We start from the raw sequence: 19,906 nt of genomic DNA on the forward strand, positions 1-19,906 counted from the left end.
TGCATAGCTAATATCAGAGCTTGCTTTTCTATTCAAATCTGATTCCTAGCTCTTTATTTGCTCCCGAAATCTTGTTTTCTTGAATGACAGATTATTCTCCTATTAAACATCTTCTGTATCCAAGTAAGAATACATTTTGGAAGAGGTAAGCCAGAGGCCTCTTCCATCATTCCTTCTTTATGTGTATTCCCAGAATCCAATGACATCTGCTCTCAGTTTCTCTTGTGCTAAGAGTGAGTGGCTGAGTGCCCATGTGCCTTGGCTAACTAATGGGCTTGAGCGTACCCACAGAGTCCCCGCGGGCAGTTGAGAGCCATGGTGTGAAGCACAGATGGATTCTGAGTGATGGATGACCAGCTTGCAAGCCAGCTAGCAGACCAGCACTGGCAGAGCCAAGCCTCAGCGATCAGAGCTTCAGGCAGAGAGGATTTTGTGAAGTTAGAGAGGGCATGGGCACGAATGGTGTGGAATAGAAGAGATTCATCATAATATAGCTAATGGCTTCTCTCAATCCCCAGATGTCCAGAAGAAGGCATATCTACTCTCTACATTTAGTGGCCATATAAAGCCCAGGAAACATGCAGCTATTGAGAACTTACTGTGAGTCAGTTTCTCATTTAAGATGGAAAATACTTATGGCCCTTAGGAGTTCAAACTGTGTTCAGGCAACAAACTCATCAATTTACCAAATAGATACATATTTTTGTTCTGCAGTATGCCAGTACCTGTGACACAGTTCCTGAAGAGAAAATGACTCTTTAGGAAACTTTAGAGTGTGCCCGTGTAATTCTAGACCTTGACTTTGGAGACAGAATTAGCAAACATTTCTGTAAAGACTGAGAGAATAAACATTTCCGAAGCCCAGATGGCCTCTGTCATAACTATCCAAATCCACTGCTGTTATCAAAATTATCCAGAGACAATAAGCAAACAAATGGATGTCACTGTGCTCAGGAGGTGGGAGCAGGAGGACCATGAACTTGACGGTAGTCTGTACTGTTTAGTAAGACTCTCACAAAATCTGAAAAAAACTAAGAATGATTATACAGAGAAATATGAAGAATTATCATGGAGAAACGAAACAACAGCAACCAAAACTCCAAAACTAACCAAACAAATGAATTGACTCTGGGCCATTAAAACTTGCCTTACATGTTTATGCTTAGCTATACTGCCATTTTAAATGATTAGAACTGCATCAGACATGACCAGAAAAATCAAAGGAGGCTGACTGTATATAACCAGTTAGTATATCTAAAGGGAAAAAATGCTTTGAGAAGCTGGGAAGTCATTCAGCTTTTAGAAGCCAGTAGAGTTTTAGCTGTGTGTGTGTGTGTGTGTGTGTGTGTGTGTGTGTGTGTGCGTGTGCTCTCGCATGTGCATGTCTGTGCATGTGTGTGCGTGTCTGTCTGCACATGCACACTACCCAAACTTAAATGTTAAACAGTGTATTTTTAATAATTCATTTATTTGTAATTTGTGTTCATGTTGTCTTGCCTGCATGTCTATCTGTGTGTGTCAGACATCCTGGGACTGGAGTTACAGACAGTTGAGAGCTGCCATGTGGGTGCTGCGAATTGAACCTGGGTCCTATGGAAGGGCAGCCAGTGCTCTTAACTGCTGAAGCATCTCTTCAGCCCTGAATAGTTGATTTTCAAAAGGGAAAACAAAAGAACAAAATTCCCAACTGAAACCAGTCCATCTCTAACTGACTTAAGCATCTTGAAGCCATCAACTTGTTTTGTGCTGTTCCAAACTGAAACCCAAGCCCCTATTTATTCTGGTGATGTCAATAATGGTTTAATGCCCATCAGTCTCTCTGGCACCACAGTGCCCAGCAACCTCATTAGCAGAACTGCAGTATCAGTGCCGCTCCAGCCTCTTCCAGAACCAATGCTGGGCAGGAGCTGAGGGAATGTGGTTATGGTCTGGAGAGCCCATACTGGTGTAATTTTGTCCCATGTTTACCAAAAAGATGCTATGACTCAAACTGAGAAGGGCACATAGACCCTGAGCAGAGATTCCCACAGGAGTTTAAGTGAATCCAAGTAGGCAGATGACTGGGAGTATCAGAGTTGCCTTGGACAGACTCAGAGAGCCTTATCTGAGTTAGTGCCAAGCAGGACGCGATGGTAGGATCATCTGTCTTTGAAGTCTATGCTCATTCTTTTGTACCATCCTGCCTTTTCCTTATGCATGGGTTGTGGGAAAGAAGCCACACCCCGGAGCAGGCTTCTCTCCATGTGGGATCATGCTACAGTGGAGAAAAACATGAATACTGGTGTTTGACTATGAGACTTTGGCAGCTAGCTGTATTATTATCAGTTAGTGACCTAGGGCAAGTTCCAATCCCGCAACTCAGTTTTCCTGGGGAATAAGGAAGGATAATGACCATTTGTTGTGAGAACTGAGATAATGCAGACAGAGCAACAGTACGGATACCATCTAACCATCTCAGCTCCCTTCCTTGTGCCTTGCCACCATCCTGCCAGATTGGCATGGATCCTGATTGCACTGGTATCATGGGGCAGCCTGGATGTCAGGGCTTGGTCTGAAGTAACACTGTGCTGACTCTTAGTGGGGCAATCTCAGTCAAGTTACTCAGTTGCTTTGTGCCGTGGCTCCCTACCCTGTAAAATGTGTTTGATGGTAATGCTTGTTCCATAGGATTTCTATGTAGATGGACTGAATTCAGCAGTACTGGATTTAATGTAGTTAACCTAGCTGATTTACTGTCAGCACCTCACAGGTGCTCAAGATATCTTTATCGCTTTTGATTGAAATAATAATAATAACAATTATTATTATTATTACTATTATTATCCCAATTGTTTGGTAGTGATGAGCCACCCACACTCAGGGCCAAATTTGCACTGATGATTTTGTACATACCCTTCAGCCAGAATGATGCCTAGTGGACCCTTAAGGTTGAGCTGCTTGACCTTATGGGGAAAAATACTTTTGTGTTCCAGCATTAACCCAGAGCTTTCTCTCTCCCATTTGCATTCTGTTTTAAAAAGAAGCTCTCAGAAGTGAAGCCTCTAGCTTGACTCTCAGTGGCCAAGAAAATAACACAGAACAACAAAGGTCTAACTCACAGATCATTCTTATTTTCTTGCTGGAAAGAAATGAATCAGTTCAGAAAAAAATAAAGATGTGCTCTTAGTGTCTTAGTTGTTTCTCTTGAGCATTGTGTTTTAGTGAGCCCCTCATCTGCCTCACTGGGTAGAAGATAGGTTTGAGAACATATGGCCAGCACTGAAGGCTCAGCCATGCTTCTATCCAGTGGCAGTCACCTTTAAAGCAAATGCACGAATGCATCTACTTGTTAATTAAGCAGTCCTTCATTCTTTTAATTATTTATTTTATTTTTCCGTGTGTGTGCACACATCTGTGTAGGTTCTGCATACATGTGTGCACCCCTGCTTTTGGGGGATCAGAGTTTATTTGGGGTGTCCCTCTTGATCTCTCTCCACTTTACCTATTGAAGCATGGCCTCTTGCTAAACCTTGGAGCTCACCAATCCTGCCTAGTCTAGCTAGCCAGCTTGCCCTGGGAATCTGTCTTCTGTGCTCCCCAAGCACTGGGACTCAGGTGAATGCATTGCTGCCCATCTTTGACATGCTTCCTGGGGGTCTGAACTTTCTTTACCCATTGAACCCTTGGTTCATTCCTTTTCCATTTTTTTAAAGGAGCTGTATGGTTGGTTCAGTGGATAGGAACACCTGCTGCTTTGTAGAGAACCCAGGTTCAGTTCCTAGCATCTGTGTGACAGTTCACAATCATCTGTACCCCCAATTCCAGGGGATCTGATATCCTTTTGTGGACTATGTGGACACCAAGGATGCATGTGGTACATTCCTATACATGTAGGCACACTACTCACACACATCAAGGGAAAAACACTCTCGTATAGGTTTGTAAAAAGGTTTTGGCAATTGCCATTCATTGCCATCCCCAGCCATTTTCTTTCTTTCATTCTTTTTTCTAAATTATTTTTTTTTTGGTAATAGGATCTCATATAGCTCTGTTTAGTTCGAAATTTGTCATATAGCCAAGGATAGCCTTGAAATTTGTCACATAGCTAAGGATAGCCATGAATCCCTGGCCCTCCTGCTTCTGCCTCTCAAAGACTGGGATTATAGGCATGTGTCTCCATGCCTCACCTCTGATTAATTAAAGATACTTTTAAATAATGTGCATGTGAGTGGGTATGCACATGTGAGTGTCATGCCTGTGGAGGCCAGAAGAAAATATCAGAGCCCCAGGGATAGAGTTACATGTGGTTATGAACTGCTCAATTCAAGTTCTGAGAGCTGAAACCCAGTTCTGTAGAAGAATACCAAATGCTCTTAGCCACTGAGCCATTACTCTACCCCTCCCTTTATTCATTAGAAAATGCTGAACATTAATATGTGCCTATTGCATCTCTGGTTGATAGAAATACAAGGCAGACATAGCGTTAGCATTCCGAGAGTTTTATTCTCACAAAGAAATCAGAGGATATGTAAGATACAGACCAACAGTACAATACAGTTGTACAGTGCAGTGTTCACTGGTGCCATCTTCAGTGGGTATTAAAGAAACAAAAGCAATGTGAGAGGATGAGTCTGAGGGGAGGAGGCTCTGGACTGAGTGGCCTTGTTTTCACTGGTGCTGCTCTGCCCTGGGATGTTCTGTGACTTTTGAACATTTTCTGGAACATTATGATGTTAGGTGACTGAGGAATGGAGCTACTCTCTCTCTCTCTCTCTCTCTCTCTCTCTCTCTCTCTCTCTCTCTCTCTCTCTCTCTCTCTGTGTGTGTGTGTGTGTGTGTGTCTCTCTCTGTGTGTCTCTGTCTCTCTCTGTGTGTGTCTCTCTCTCTCTCTCTGTGTGTGTGTGTGTGTGTGTGTGTGTATGTTTCCCCTCCCTCTACTTGCCTCTTTCTCCTTCTTGCACTAATTGTACACAATCATTTTACCCTTCACTCACGTGGTTCTTCCCATCAGAATATTCAATATTCTGTTTTCCTTCTAACCTGTCCGCATCCTCACTATAGTCTAAATTTTCAAAACTGTGTGTGTGTGTGTGTGTGTGTGTGCCATTGAGCATGTGTGGAAAGTCAGATGACAACCTGCAGGAGTCAGCTCTCCTCCTCCACTATGTGGGTCCTGGGGACTGAACCCAGGTCATCAGGATTGGTGACAAGTGTCTGTATTGCTGAGCCATCTTACCAGTCCTTTTCTATCTTTGACTTTAACCTTTCCTTCCTTTTTGTTCTAACTTCCCTTTAGGAGATAGTTGTTCATTCTTTTTATAGTTAGGGGAAACAAAAGCATCTTTTAGGCCTGCTGGTATATTGTTGTAATCCCTGCTGCTAGGAAGGTTGAGGCAGGGATATGGCTTTTGAGAATTCATCTCAAAATAAAAGATAAAAAGACTATTTAGAACACAGTTAAGTGTTAGAATGCTTGCTCAACACATAAAAGATCCTAGGTTCAGGCCCTAGTGCCACCATAAATAGTAAATAAATAAAATAAAATTACCTAAAACAATGGCTTTCACAGTAGAAAGTTCTAGTCTTCCAGGTGCGATGAAGCATTTATTTGCTTCTTTCAGATGACATTGAATGATTGACAGCTCAGAGTCCTGTTTTGTAAATGGAGTTCTTAATTTTTCTAGATAATAAAAAGCCGGAGTCAGATATAGAGGGTATGCTGAGAGAGCAGAGAGAAGGAGCAAGCCACAGCACACCTCACCTCCTTAGCATCTCAGCAGACAAGAGAGCGAGTTCCTGTTTCTCCCTGCTTATATCCTGTTTCTGCCCAGCTACCTCACTTTCTGTCTGTCTGTCTGTACAGCCCTCCAGACCTCTGTGGCTAGCTAGTGGCAAGCTCTATTCTCTGACCCCCAGACATGCTTTATTTGTACAAGTAAGACATCCCCACCCACATTGTTTCTTTAGCTAAGGTGACACTTAACATGGACGGCATGAAAGGCCAAGCTCTAGCATCCTTTCTGGGGGTTTTGATGAGTTGATACCCGGTCCTTACCTTACAAATGGGGTAACTTTACGCCTACCAAAAGAAAGGGCCTCACTTGTAGGCAAGAGTCCCATGCTTGCCTGAAGAGTCCTGATAACCTGAAGTTTCCCTGAGTCTGTATTTTATAGTCTTCTATTTTTCTCTTACTAACTATAATGGGAAGTTTTAGAGAGTTCCATTCTTTATATAGGGGGCCCCTGGGATTTGGGGTCTTCCCCAACTACGGAGAGGACATAGAACGATGTCAGATGATGTCAATCCATCATCACCAGTTGTGAGTTGAGTTTTCATAGTATCTCAGAGAAGGATTTATCACTCTGATTTCATGAGAAGTTATCTTTTAATTATTTTATATATGAAAGATTGCTAAATGCAGACTTATGAGCCACTTTCCCCCTTAGCTTTAAAACCAGTATACGAGTCACTAAGGGAGAGGAACACTCAGTGTCCCAAGGCCTAGCACACACTATGTCCTCGGTGCTACCTCTGTTTATTTTTAATGCATTCCTTTCTGCAGTCAATTTATTTCACTCAGCGTGTAGGCCACAGGTTGCTTAGAATTCTCTTGCTGACAGCTGTGTGTGTCAATGGCTGCTTGATTCCACAGGCGATGGAAAGCTGCTCAGTGTTAAACATCTTACAAGACTGCAGGTCCTGAGATGGGTGCCAACTGTGCATCAGCACCACCCAAGAAGCTGGGAACGAATACAGACCTGGGGCTGAGGAGATGGTTCAGTTAGGAATATGCCTTCTGCATAAGCACAGAGACCTGAGTGTGCATCTCCAGAACCCATGGCAAAAGTTGGTAATGGTGGCCTGTAACTGTAACCTTGGCACTGGAGGAGAATGGTGGTGGAATCAGATGGATCCCTGGTGTTCATCAGCCAGCCAGTCAGCCAGCCAGCCAGCCAGCCAGCCAGCCAGTCAATCTAGTCAAGTCAGTGAACTTGAGGTTCAGTGAGAGAATTTGTCTCAAAAAATGTGCAGAGTGGTGGAGGAAAGACAGTTAATGTCTGCCTCTGGTTTCCACACACATGGCTGTACACATACACAGACATGGACACACTTATATTGATAAGTCCATTCACTATACATGTGTGTACACTTACCCACACAAATATGCATATAACTATACTAGCAAGTATATGCATTACATTACCATATAACACACACACACACACACACACACACACACACACTAATACTGCATGATGTCTGGCTCTAGATTAGTGTCTCCGGCTTTGATTAGAGCGTCCACTGGTGGGTCATGGGCATGGAGGGATTTTGTTGTGCACTCAGGGTAGAGCAGGGGATAACTGATAAGGACATTCCTTCTTCATGTGGGCTGCAGACATGTCAGGAGGGCCTTTGGTCACTGTACCATGCAAGGTGACCGATGATTCCCAGGTGGCTTCCCTTGTGCTTTCTTTGATAGTTTGTCTATCCACTGTCTTGACCAGAATGATAGGATGGATGTGCATCTAAATCTACTCAGTGCTCTACAGATTTTCAACTGCTTCTCTGGTCTTTCTCATTTTGTCTCTATGTGACCCAGTGAGATTAGCACAGTATGAACCCCCTGTTTCCCAGAAGAGGGAAGTGTTGCTTGGAGGCCTTAAGTGATGGATGCTGGATTCTACTTCCTAATGAAGTTTTCTGGTCCTGTGCTCCCTGCATTGCTATTCATCCTTGCATGGGTTACTTGCTGCTAATGAGGTTGGAAGGCTGGTCTTTTTTTAAAATCATGTACTGGTTTCTTCCCAGGAGGCCAAAGAAATGGAAGCTAAAGAGCTGGTGATTTCCCAGGGCCTGCACAATCTCTGTTAGCTTTCTTCTAATTTAAAAGCAAATTATAATGATTACACCACCACAACCGGGAGCTATAATTTGATAAGCTTTCTCCTTTCATCAGCTCTACACTAGTATCTGATACATGTCATCTCCAGTCTTCATCGCAGCATGCAAGGTAAATATTATCTTCATCGTTTCACAGATGAGAGCATGCAGACTTCAAGAGGTTAAAATAACTTGTTTAAACTAGCTGGAGACAAAACTGGGATTTGAAACTGGTTACACCTACCTTCACCTGTTGCTTCTCTTTTCCCTTGCTGTGTCATCTGTGGAGGAAGACTTTGCAGGTGCCATTTCCATATACAATTTTAACCTTTTATGAAAAATGCACTACCTAGTAAGTTACAAGTGAAGGTGCTGGATGCCCAGCCAAGGGCTCGCACCAGTGATGGCCCATTTCTGTGGTTGACAGGAGTCTCAGTCAGCTGTGTCGCAAAAGGCTAGGGTCCTGAAGGGTCATGCAGTGATCTCTTAAGGCATAGACTGTCTATCCAGGGCAGGCCTCAGGAGAGTTGGAAAACAGCCCTGACATCTTGCTGCCCCCTAATGTAATGTCTGTCATCATGGATATATCACAGTAGCAGAGGCAAAAATACATCCGCAGACTCTTCTCCAGAAACCACATTGGATGCTGTGTGGAGTTCATGACTACATGGCTAAAGTGGCCCTGTATAGGATGGTGGGTCTAAAACCCATCTTTAGTTATAAATCGTAAGCTGAACAAGCCCAGATGATCTGATTTTTATTCTGCAGGGGACTGATTTCGTTCCTAGAGAAAGTAAGGTGAATGTCAGAGATATTAACGGGATGGGGGGGGGACCGGAAAAGGGAAGTAGATAGAGATTCCATAGCCTTTGATGTTGCCCCTGGGGTTCACTGAACAGAGTGGATGTGAACACTTTTTTCTCCACGTGGACTGACCAGGTTGCTCAGATGTGCAGAGTGAGCATTTTGTGTTTCTCGGCAGAAGATTTTGCTGACTCAGAGGCACACATTAATCTCTGTTGGGGGTGTGCAGAAAATAGTTCAAAGAACTCTCCTCCCTGCCCTGACCTGGCTGCCTCACCTCTCCTTGGCTCTGAGCAAGGGAGCTATTATCTTTGAAAGAAGATGTGTTAGCTGATTATAAGTTACACGTGACATCAAATGTGAAAGAAGATGGAGAACTTCTAGCATTCTCTTCATTTCTAGCTCCAGGAAACAGAGCCCCATAGAGGAAGTAACTTGGTCAAGGTCATGAGTCCTGATTCTAGAACCTGGGCCTCCTTGTTACTGTCCTAGTTAGGGTTTCTATTGCTGTGATAAAATACTGCGACCAAAAGCAACTTGGGAAGGGAAGGAAGAGAAGGATTCGTTTTGTCTTATGACTTTCTGGTCACTCCATTAATTATGGAAGTCAGGCCAGGAACTCAAGGCAGGAACCTGAAGTCAGAAATTAAAGCAGAGGCCATGAAGGAATACTGTTTACTGACTTATCTCTGTGATTTGCTCAGCCAATACACCCCAGGACCACTTGTGTAGGGGTGGCACTACCCACAGAGGGACAGGCCCTCCTATATCAATCACTAATCAAGAAAATAGACTTGCCTATAGATCACTCTCATAAAGGCATTTTCTCAATTAAGAGTTCCTCTTCCCAAATGACTCTAACTTGTGTCAGGTTGACAAAAAACCTGGCACAGATCCCTTTTTCTCTATGCCAAACCCTCTTGCCTTTGCTCCTAAGAAGTGACTATATAAGCCAGTCAGGTGATCTTTTATCTGCATGATTTCTTTTTATAGGAGACAATATGTGCATAGGATATATTTGGCTGCTTCTCACAGTGACTTTAAATCACAAAGGCATTACTTATTTACTGCTCCAGAATTCTCACAGTATGTGTCCCCAAGCATTGGTTCAGTGACTTCCTGGAGTCAGGGCTGCGAGGCTCACATCTCCGTGAGTGCCTTTGCCATTTCCCTAGGGTCACAGGGTCTACACCACAGTCCTAAGATCTCTACCGACTCCTCAGGATAGTTTTCTAAGTAGAGAAGGGAGAGGGAGGGTGGACAGTCTCTGTCTCCCTCCATGCTCCCTTTTAGTCTGCCAGGACCTGGTACTCTGAGGCCTCTGAAAGATGTCTTAGCTGCTCTCCTTCCCTTAGTTTATAACTGGCAAAGGAACTAGATGAAGATGGTCATCTTAAGAGCTATAAGTCACCCCCGAAGGTTGGGTGTGGGAGAGATTTTTCAGAAAACATTTCGACACCTGAACAAAACAAAACCAGGTTTCTTTTAACAAAAAGAAGAGAAAACGAAGTTTGTGGGAATTCAATGGACAGGGTGTGCCACACGCACTACTCTTTTCTAAGGTAGGCTTCCTTTCTTAGCTTGGCTGTAGCACTGTCTCTACCATCTTAGACTAGTCACTTCAGTATCCTGACCCTTGGTTTCTCAACCAATAAGACTGATATAACATTGGCACATCGTAAAACATTGGTGAGGATTAAATAAGATAGTGCATAGGGAGGCTGGAGAGATGGCTTAGTGGTTAAGAGCACTTACTGCTCCTGCAGAGAACCCAGATTTGGTCTCCAGTGCCCACACAGTGCTCACAACCATCTGTAACTCCAACTCTGGGGGCTCTGACACTCTCTGGACTCCACAGGCACTAGACATGCATGTGGTGTACACGTGTACATGCAGGCAAAACACTCACAAAATTAAAAAAGTAAAGCTTAAAAAAGATAATGCATAGAAAGGCTCAGCAAAATCTCTACCATGTAAGCATCCACCAAATATGAGCTTATACCTCTATTTTCTATGTATTTGTTTTATAACATAAGGCATCGGCATTTATTCATTGCCCTCCAATTAATGAGACTCATGAGTCTTTTGCCTCAAGGGACAAATATTTTCATGAAGAAATATAACAGTCAAAGACCACTGTCCATCAGCCTTCAATTCTCTGTCAGGAATGAAGGGAATCTGGAACCCAATGTGCTTTGTTGTTGAGACAGGGTCTTGTGTAGCTCAGGATGGTCTCAGACTTGCTTTGTGGGGAGGATGACCTTTGACTCTTCTCCCGCCTCCAATCCCTAGCTCCCAGTACCGAGACTACAGGCTTGGACTATGCATGCCTGGTTTGTGCAGTGTTGAAAATTGAGCCCAGCCCCTTATGTATGCTAAATAAGCTCTCAAGTACTTAACAAAATCTCGGTGGGCCTCTCCAGCATTTCTTTTTCCACAATGCTACCAGTCCCACTACGAAAACCAAGCTTAAGTTTGTTATGCTTTTTGTCCTGTCAGCCACTCTGGGAGTCCCATGTCTCCTAGACTATTCCTCATCACCTACACTCTTACCCACGTGCAATGATGTGCCCCCATTTCCCCTTTAAGTCTTCGCTGAAAGCCATTTACCGTCTGTCTATAACCAAACTTGCTGTCCCCTCAGAGTGCTACTTAACTGCAGTACTCAGTGTGATCTGTTTGCTCTCCCACATTCCAGCACTCTTGTCCCTTGTTAACCTCCCCAAACGACCCTCCCTCTCTCCTGACTAAAAGATGTTGGATTTTAATCTTCTGTCACCAGGGTCTACCACTTCCTGTGCATTCTTGTAGCAGAAATCCAGTGACATCCGGGTCTTAGTGCTTTGGTCCTTTAGGAGTTTGGCTCCAGACTCAATGCCACATCCCAACACCATCATTCTTCATGGTTTCAATAGTACTTTCCAATGCCTTGGCCTCTCTGTTCCTCTGAGTCCTCTCCCGCAGACACTTGAGGAAGAGAGCTTCCTTCCGCAGTTCCTTGCTCCAGGGCTACCTGCCTCCTTGCCTCTGTGCTGACACCCTTCTCCTGGGGCTCAGGGAGGGAAACCCCTCGTTTGCACACCAGCTCTCCTCACCTCCCATCTCCCAGGGATATCAATTTACAATTCTCACCTCCTATGCCATCAATGGAAATTTTCCCCCTGTTGGCGCCCATCGTGCTGCAGTTTCGGCAGTGCTTACCCACATGTATCTCTGTTTCAAGAAAACCTAAGGAATCCAACCCCCTCCCCCCATTCTCCCTTGAACCCATTTGAGCAGGATTCAGTCCCAATCCACTTCAGAAGCTTGCTCTTGCCTAGACCACTAATGGCTCCTATGTGTTCATCCCAGTGGTGAGATCCTAATGCTCAACCCCCTGGCCTGGTCACAGCAACCGTCACCATTAGTGACCCCCCCATCACCCCTCACTCATCAGAATCCTCATCTGTCAGCTGTCTTCAATTTCCTGCTGCTGCTCACCGGCTGTGTCTTTTCCGTCTCCGTCCGTCCCTGTGTTCTCTTCATCTCTCTGACCTTTGAGCACTGGGATGCTCCAGTGCTCAGTCACACGCATTCTCTACGGCCACCCGTGCCTCTGGAGAACCCATTCAGCCTCTACTTTAATGCTGCCCCTCAAGTGATGCTGCTCTTGACGTGTCTTTGGAGTCCAGCCACTTCATCCCACCTCTGCTGCTCCCATCTCCACCCATGTTGTCAGCCTCCCTCACTTGGAATATATGACCACGGTGTCCTTGCTGATAGTCAGGATCCACCTCGTCAGAAGGAGAGGCTGGGGCAGGTAGTTAGTCAGGACGTGCCTCTAAGAACGTAGGCTTGGAGGATGCTGCTGCTGCAACGGTAAACGGCACACTTATTGAGAGTATAGGTAAGTATTTATTGCAGAAATTACTCACAAGAGTAAAACAAGCAACCCAGATGAGCCGAGTAGTTTTCAGCCCCAGAGCTGGAAGCCGAAAAGAGGGCAAGAGGTTCTGCTGCTCAGTCTTTTATTCTTTCCTCCATACACGCCCCTAGCCATGCCCAAAAGTGGGCCTGGCTAGTGACGTAGTTCACCGCCTACGCCTGTATACGTCTTTAGTCATGCCTAAAGTGGGTGTGGTTAGGCACATACCTCATCTGTATGTGTCTCTAATATGCCACATGGCTAATGGCGGAATACTAAGTTCCCCCTTACAGGGTGACAGGGAACCAACCACGTGAAGAACTGCAGACAGGAGAATGACAGTGTGTGTGCAAGTACTAGAGGAGACACCGAGGCAGAGAGGTGCGGAGGACAGCCACACCTCAGGGCCACTCAGTGCAAATAGCATGTGAAGAGTATTTGCCAGAGGAGTGAAAGCAAGAGATTGGACTCATGTGTTATATTTTATTTTTAAAAATATGAGTATTCACTTTATTAACATACTATTAAGGCACAAATCAAACAAGACACATGGGTTCTGTAGCAATAGATAAAAATAACTGTTTTGCTAGTAGAGTATTTTAAAAGCAGAGTTTTATTTAGCAATTCAAATTTCTGCTTCTCTTTGAAACTAAAATAAGATTGGTCATACATAATTCAGCAGTTGTTTGAGGTTAGGTGGTGGCTACTCCCTTTAGATGAGACATCCATCTATGTATCATCCATAGATGTATTGTATGGAAGTATATATGTATGTATCTGTATCTAGATAATCTGTCTGTTTGTCTATCTACCTATCTATTGTTTATCTATCATCTATTTTCATATTCTTTAAAAAATGCCTGTGTGGAAACAGCTGACCTGACAAGGGTTAGCTCTTGAATCCCAGACTGATGGCTGGGAATCCAGCATGGGACTGATCAAGACCCCCTGAATGTAGGTGTCAGTGAGGAGGCCTAGGTAATCTATTGAGCCTTGGGTAGTAGATCAGTATTTATCCCGGGTATACAAATGGATTTTGGCTGCCCATCCAACAATGAGAGATGCACTCTCACCTTGGACTCTTGGGGGACGGTCTAGGCCCTGCCCTGGATGAAATGACAGACTATGGACACCCTCATGGAGGGCCTCACACTCCCTGGGGAAATGAGGGGATATTGGAGGGGTTGGTGGGAGGGTGTGGGAGGAGGGGAGAGAAAGGGAGAGGGACCTGGGATTGACATGTGAAGAAACCTTGTCTCTAATTTAAATTTAAAATTAAAATTAAAATTTAAATTTAAAAAAATGCCTGTGTGGAGCTAGGCGGTGGCGCACGCCTTTAATCCCAGCACTCGGGAGGCAGAAGCAGGTGGATCTCTGTGAGTTCGAGGCCAGCCTGGTCTACAGAGAGAGTTCCAGGACAACCGCCAAGGCAATACAGAGAAACCCTGTCTCGAAAAACCAAAAAAAAAAAAATGCCTGTGTGTGTGTGTGAGCGCGCGCGTGTGTGCACTCATGCATGGCATACCTGCATGCCAGATGAAAGAGAAGAAGGTGTAAGAGTCCCTGGAGCTAGAGTTACAGGTAGTTGTAAGCTACCCGATGTGGGCTTAGGAACTGCATTTGTGTCCTTTGCAAGAGTAGAAGGCACTCTTAGTCACTGAGACCTCTCTCTCACCTCTGTCTTTGTATGCTCCTGCACCCACTCCTTATCAACGCCATGTACGTTACTTATCTCATTCTGTAAAATCTGGTTTAGAAATTTCAGGTCATGATGTTTAGTTTAGTTATTTTTATTTTAGTTTATTTATTTATTTGTTTCAGTTTAGATATCTTAAAGGGAACCACATGACTCCTCTAAGCATGTTCATAGAATTTAAAGTCAAATAATATAGTAGATGAAGAAAAAGAAAGTATAAACAAACCCTGAAGACCCAAGGTACATATAGCCAAGGGTGTAAGGGATATCTGGCCATAGATCCAAGAGGCATCTAGCCATGGGCCCAGGGGACATCTAGCCAAGGACCTAAGGGACATCTAGCCATGGACCTGTCTCCAGTTTGAGCTACTCAGATATCTACGAGAAATTTTAGCTTTGGAAGCAGTCAAGGCAGAAAGTGCCCAAAGGGAATCCAGGTCAAGCCAGTTGTCTAGACAGCTGTGTGTGGCCAAGCCAGGTAGACTAAGCCACTATGCTATCAAGGACCATCAGTGAGTGACAATAGAGGCTCCTAAGAGACTTCCCGACCTTTATGGCGCATCATAGATGCTCCTGTGTTGGCCAAAAGTCAGAGGTACATATCTAAGTGTTCCCAGAGATAAAGGTCAGTCTTTCCCTGCTACAAAACAGCTCTCCCCGTACATAGGCAATACCGACTCCTGAAGAGGAGTGGTTCAGTCACTGGGTGAAAAGGGTGTCTAGATGCTGGAAGAACGGATGCGACACAGGCATGAGTTTTATTTCTGCCAAATTCTAGTCCCATCACCTTCCGATCATGTGGTGTAACACTCAGCAGCCCTGCCTCCTTTCTTTCATTTCGCATCCAAAGTCTAAGTCAGCCACACTCAGATCCCCACCCTCCTTCCAGGCACCTGCCTGCCAACATCCTTCTCTGGACTTTGGTCTTATCTTTTTCAAAACATGCTGGATTATGGATTTTCAGAAAGCAGAGAGGTTTTAATTAAATACCATTAAAGATTTTTATTTATGGAATCACTACATGTGGCTTAGCAAGTTGCCACATAGACTTTGGCTCCTTCTCTAGATCTCTTGTCATCTCGCTTCTCAGCTATCCTCCATGATTGGCCCTGTTGTGACACTCTTGGACTGTTCCTGGATCTCATCAGACACAGCTTCAGTCCTCTAAGTAAGCGCCACGGCAGCAGTCACAGCATAATCTTAAGACAAAAGGCTGAGGCATTGCTGAGTCTTGATGGGTAATGATCATATCTGAGATGACCACCCACGGTGCCCAGACCTCCCAACCGTATGGCTCTGGTGTTGCTGCCTCTAATCTATCTTACCAACAATTATTCTGCACATACAGTACCAAAAGAGAAACCTTGCATTTCTAAGGTACTTCTAGTGTAGGTTCAAACAAGGCAGTTACAATTTCCCTACAGTGTCTCTAGGGAGTATTCACTAATGCCTCTTAATTAGAAAACCGAAGATGCTCCCTAAGTCCAGGACTAGGGTGAGTCCTGGTTAGAAGCCTTATAGGGGTTGCGCATCATTTCTGTTACAGTTGCTTCTACCATGATTGACAGAGGCATGGCTAGGGATTTGGAATCTCAGCAGAACGTTTCCCTGAGGTTGGAGGTGTGTTGCTCATCTTCTAGGATGAAGACTTCTTCTTCAGGCTGCCTTAGAGGGTCATTAGTTTCCCATAAATATGCTCTCTGGTTTAAAGGTCTGTCCTCACACCATGGTGTGGAAGCAAGGGGGCATCTTACCCTCAAATCCTCCAGTCTGCCTGCAATTCCCTGGGTGTGTTGACCACACTTAGAACCTCAAACTTCCATGAGGCTCAGCTGGAGCTGAGGAGCTGGTAGTGAGTGAGGAGGCTTTATTCTCAGGTGACAAGTGCCCCACCCCAGCCCTCATCTGCTCCAATAGTCTTGTAGTCTCACAGGGGGTTTCACAAGTTGGGGCATTGATGGATCTCCCAACTGTATGCTTAAGGTCTTCCACTGGATACTGAAAAATTATTTAATTTTTTTGATAATTTTGGTTAAGGAAGAAAATTCTTAACCTCAGATTTCTCTTATTATCTCTTCTCCTCATAGTGGGGATGGACAAATGAAAATACTGAATTTGTATCACTTAGTAAAGTATCTGGTTGCATGGTGGGGATTTCAGAGCTACTAGCCTTATTGCTCTTCCTTTTTCTCCTCTGTTTTAAAGTGATGCTTGTGACACGTAGGAATATACTACCTTCTAGGAGACTAGGAAAGACTCATTTACATGAGCTTATTGATCCCATGGAAGCACACTAAAGCCTAGTGATTCCATATAGTTTCAACTAGACAAAGTGGAAAGCTAAACCTCTTTATTATGCCATATACAAAGTATTAACTCATCTAGAAGCTTCCAAGGATCCAGATAATATAGAAATAAAGCACCTGTAAGACTTGCCCAGTACTTCTGATTTCATAGAGTGTGAACTGAAATACCTTCATGTACTTCCATGACTTGAAACCAATGTAAGACTTCTCTGGCATATTGCCAGAAATCCCCACATTGATCATCACATGGATCTATAAACTCCAGGATCTAGAGCAAGAGAATATCTTCCTTTAAGAGAGTACATTTCAGCCAAGTGGTGGTGGTTCACACCTTTAACCCCAGCACTCAGAAGGCAGAGGCAGGTGGATCTCTGTGTGTTCAAGGACAACCAAGGCTACACAAAGAAACACTGTTTCAAAGAAAGAGTGAGAGATAATAACAAAAAGGTAAAAAAGCACTGTCAGGAATTATTTGTTATAAATGGTGGGTGGAATGGAGATAATTTAGCTGACAGAGGTTGATTTCTTTTAATGTGGGAGGGTTTAATTTCTATGTCTTTAGGCAAGAAGCAAAAGCTAGGGATGGCTTCTTCATCCTGGGTTAATTGCTAAATAGTATTGGCATCCATGTAAGGCCTCTTTTCTCCCCCATACCACTCTAAGCAAATGAAATCTGGTTATACATCTTTTTATCACATTGCTGCTCCTGCTTAGAGGACGTAGCCTGTGTGTGGGAAGAAAGTCGTCTAGCAGCGAGGCATGTTTGGTACATGCCTGCTATCTGGAAGGCAATCTGGCCTTCCATGCTGAGAACCACAGACTCATTGATTCCCTGTCACCCCATGATTCTGTTCCTTAGGACGTATTCCAGCAAACAACCAGCAATGCAGACAAGAGCAAGTGCACCAAGAAGTCCTTTCCTAGGTCATTTATGAAGTGGGAAAAAGAGACTCTGGAGTTTCCAGTGCTAACGTTACTTTGACCCTGTCACTACAGCATAAAGTGTTATACCTACAGACAGAAGAGTCCAACATGCTAACAGCTGTCTATGAGGATGGAAACTGTGGTGGATAGTTATTTCCTTATTTTTTTATATATTTTGGGGGTACTGTTCATGTTGCCCCATGGTGAATATGAATTATTTTATATTGCTTTATTTATTGAACAATTATTAATGACTTCCTTTGCTTTGGTAGTACTGGGGACTAAATTTATGGCCTTGAATGAAACCCAGCTCTGATCAAATATTAATGGAGAACCTATTATGTGCCTACTCTGTGCTAAGTGTGTGACACGCAGTGGGGGGACTTTAGCAGAATTGGCAGGACTCCTGCAGGCTTCAACAGTCAGAGGAGTTTGATGAGCATTAGATGAAAGTTTATCTAATAACAAATAGAAACGTGTGGAAGATGAACAGGGTGACCGTTTGTTTGGGACAGAGGTCAGCAAACTGTGACTCAAAGTCCTGAGACCTATTTCTACTTGTACTGCTTAACGGGATGTACATATTTATTTAAAATTTTAATTGATGGGCAACAATCGCACATATATATGGGGTACTACATGGTAATTTGATATATGTACATGATATAGAACTGTCAAATCATAGAATTAGTGTTCTTATCTCAAATACAACATTTTGCTGTTCATTCTTCTATTTTCATCCTCTCTCTCTGTCTCTCTGTCTCTCTCTCTCTGGTTTGGAATTGTCTGGTAGACTAGACTGGCTTTGCACTCACAGAAATCTGCTTGCCTCTGCTTTCTGAGTGCTGAGATGTTAGGCATGCACCACCACACCCAGATCTTTTTAGTCTTTATAAAATAAACAGCAAGTCTCTGTAGACTCTCGCCACCCTCCTGTGCTCTAGAACACCAGAAAACATCCCTTCTGAGTGTACAAACTTTAAAAGGGAGGGGGAAGAGGAAGATGAGGATGAGGATGAGGAAGAGGAGGCAGTGCCAACTATATAGCAGAAGCTCAGGGAGGTCTATGAAGTAAACTCCTGCAAGTAAAATATGTACTTTCTGGCCCTTGGCAGAAAAATTTGGTGAGGTGTAGTTTAGAACATTGGGGATGTCTCTCTAATGGAATGACATTTATACTGGGAACTTAAGAAATTTAAGAGTTGGGTAGGGGGACAAGTTTTTCCATTTAAGTTATGTTAGAGAAAACGGCAAAGTAGTTTTGACAAAAGAAGCATTATATTGTAACATGGCTTCTTCTCTTTGTCTGGAGGAAGGGAAGTCTATTTAAAGGGTAAGCTACTATAAATAAGCACCCCCCTGCAACTCTCCAGCCTCCTTTGTGATTCTTCTCCTATATGGTTGTCTTGGTTTTAAAATCCCACCATTGCACCCTCAATTCCCTGAGCCCTGGCTTCCTAAGGCAGTAACTCCCCCAGATGCACTGTTAATGACAGCAATAAAAACTTATGGCAGTTGTACATCTGCTTTCATGCTGGACCTCCCCTCTCTGTCCGTCTCAACTCAAGTCACTATAACAGCTCTGCAAGAGGACCATGGCTGAAGTTTGTAAGGATGTGTCTGGGCTGACCATGACCATGTTGCTGGTAATTGTGCACGATGTGACGATGTCTCTGTTCTTTGCACTGTGGCTGTCATTGAAGACTCCTTTCTTTTCCTCCCAGGGGGATTCCGTGTCTTTGTTGTATTGTCACCAGCTGAAAGCTGTGCTCTCTTGATCATATCCACCACCATTTGACATTATCAGCTCTAGTCTTTATGTAGCAACCACAAATTCTAATTTTCGTAAAAAAAACTCAGTGTGCTGGGGGACACTTCCCTAATCTCCCAGCAGCCTGTTGAACGGCCTTGAAAGATGACAGTTTCCATCTTTCTAAGTAGTCTCTCATCTGCTTCCAGCTAAAGTAATTTTTGATAACTTCACTGCACTCTAATTTTCCAAATTTATTATCTTAATTTCTTCAGCTAAAGACAGGCTCTAAATGAGTTTAGTAGTGCAGTCGTTTCAGAGGTGTCATTAATTTCACATTTTTTTTCTTCCCTGGTGGATAGGATCATTTTTCTTCCATTTTTCCTCCCACAGTCTCATTTAAGAAGCTCATCTTGCTCTTCCTGGCACCACCATTGGCTTGGGCGGGGGCGTTTGCAGGTGAAAGCACCAGGCTCAGAGCCAGGAAACCAAGGATGCAGTGATCTCAGACCCTCAGCCAGCATCACGGGTCCGGGAAAGCCATGAGCTTCTTAGAGCCAACCCTGATAGACAGGGGGTGGAGTAGAATTTAACATCTAATTTCTAAGATTTGACAATTTCCTGGTAGGTCCAGACACCAACATCATACCAGTTATCTGAA

At 43.9% G+C, this 19,906-nt stretch overlaps 1 protein-coding gene across 3 annotated transcripts in view; it reads left to right on the forward strand.

The window, feature by feature from the left end:
• Sv2b (synaptic vesicle glycoprotein 2B) overlaps positions 1 to 19,906 on the forward strand; it is a 185,665-nt gene that overhangs the window by 115,043 nt on the left and 50,716 nt on the right. The window lies entirely within an intron of this gene.

Source organism: Mesocricetus auratus, unplaced genomic scaffold (assembly GCF_017639785.1).
Source record: "Mesocricetus auratus isolate SY011 unplaced genomic scaffold, BCM_Maur_2.0 Super-Scaffold_4256, whole genome shotgun sequence".
NCBI lineage: Eukaryota > Metazoa > Chordata > Mammalia > Rodentia > Cricetidae > Mesocricetus > Mesocricetus auratus.